The following is a 910-nucleotide window of genomic DNA, read 5'->3' on the forward strand; positions in this document are numbered from 1 at the left end:
AGGGACGGGGGGTGGGGGGAGGTTAGGGGGGTAGGGTAGGGTAGACGAAAGTAAAAAGTAAAGTAAAAAACGAAGTAAAAGTTAGTAAAAGTTAGTAAAACGTAAAAAAAAAAGTTAAAGGTAAAAAAGTTAGTTTTTAGCGAGGGGAGGGGGGGAGGGGTAGTAGGGTGGAATGGTAACGGAAAAACTGAAATTTAAAAAAAAAATCGTTTTTTTGAAAAGGGGGTGGAGTGGGTTGGTGAGGGTGAGAAGGGTTGAGAAGGAGCTTTGGAAAATGTTTTCCCTCCTCCAATTGGAGGAAAATGAATTGATAAGGAAAATATTTTCCAAAACATTTAAGCCAACCAAACATGAGAAAATTGGAAAACATTTTCCAGAAAATGTTTTCCTTCATACCAAACACACCCTTAAACAAGAAACTTTTAATTATCAAATGCATTCAACTCCTCCACGAATTAACATCATGTAACCAAAAATTTGGAGTTCTTATTTTGCTTGTTTCTATTTTTTGTTCACAAAAACTTCAGTGATTACATAGAAAATATTACAGACTAAGCTTTTAAGGCAATTTATTATGTGATTGAACTCATAAGATTCATTACCCGTTTAACTTTTACAATTATAAAGCCTCAAATTGGAAGTTACTCAAGTATGAGAGACTAGTAGTTCTCCCAAAAATAATCATATTATCCACCGGTTTACCCGCTTTTTATCCGTATTAAATATGGGTCGGTTCGGATAATTTATTCATTACCCGTTTTCGACCCCACCCACCCGCTTGTCACTCCTAGCAGAAATAAACAGAGGGTGTCGGTTAGAGGTAGAACTTGCCAAGCATGATTAGCACAAAGAAGTTTGCATGATTGAGTTTAACATTACTCAGTATGTGATCTTATATTTTTTTGGGGGG

The sequence above is a fragment of the Nicotiana attenuata genome, unplaced genomic scaffold (genome assembly GCF_001879085.1).
Source record: "Nicotiana attenuata strain UT unplaced genomic scaffold, NIATTr2, whole genome shotgun sequence".
Taxonomy (NCBI): domain Eukaryota; kingdom Viridiplantae; phylum Streptophyta; class Magnoliopsida; order Solanales; family Solanaceae; genus Nicotiana; species Nicotiana attenuata.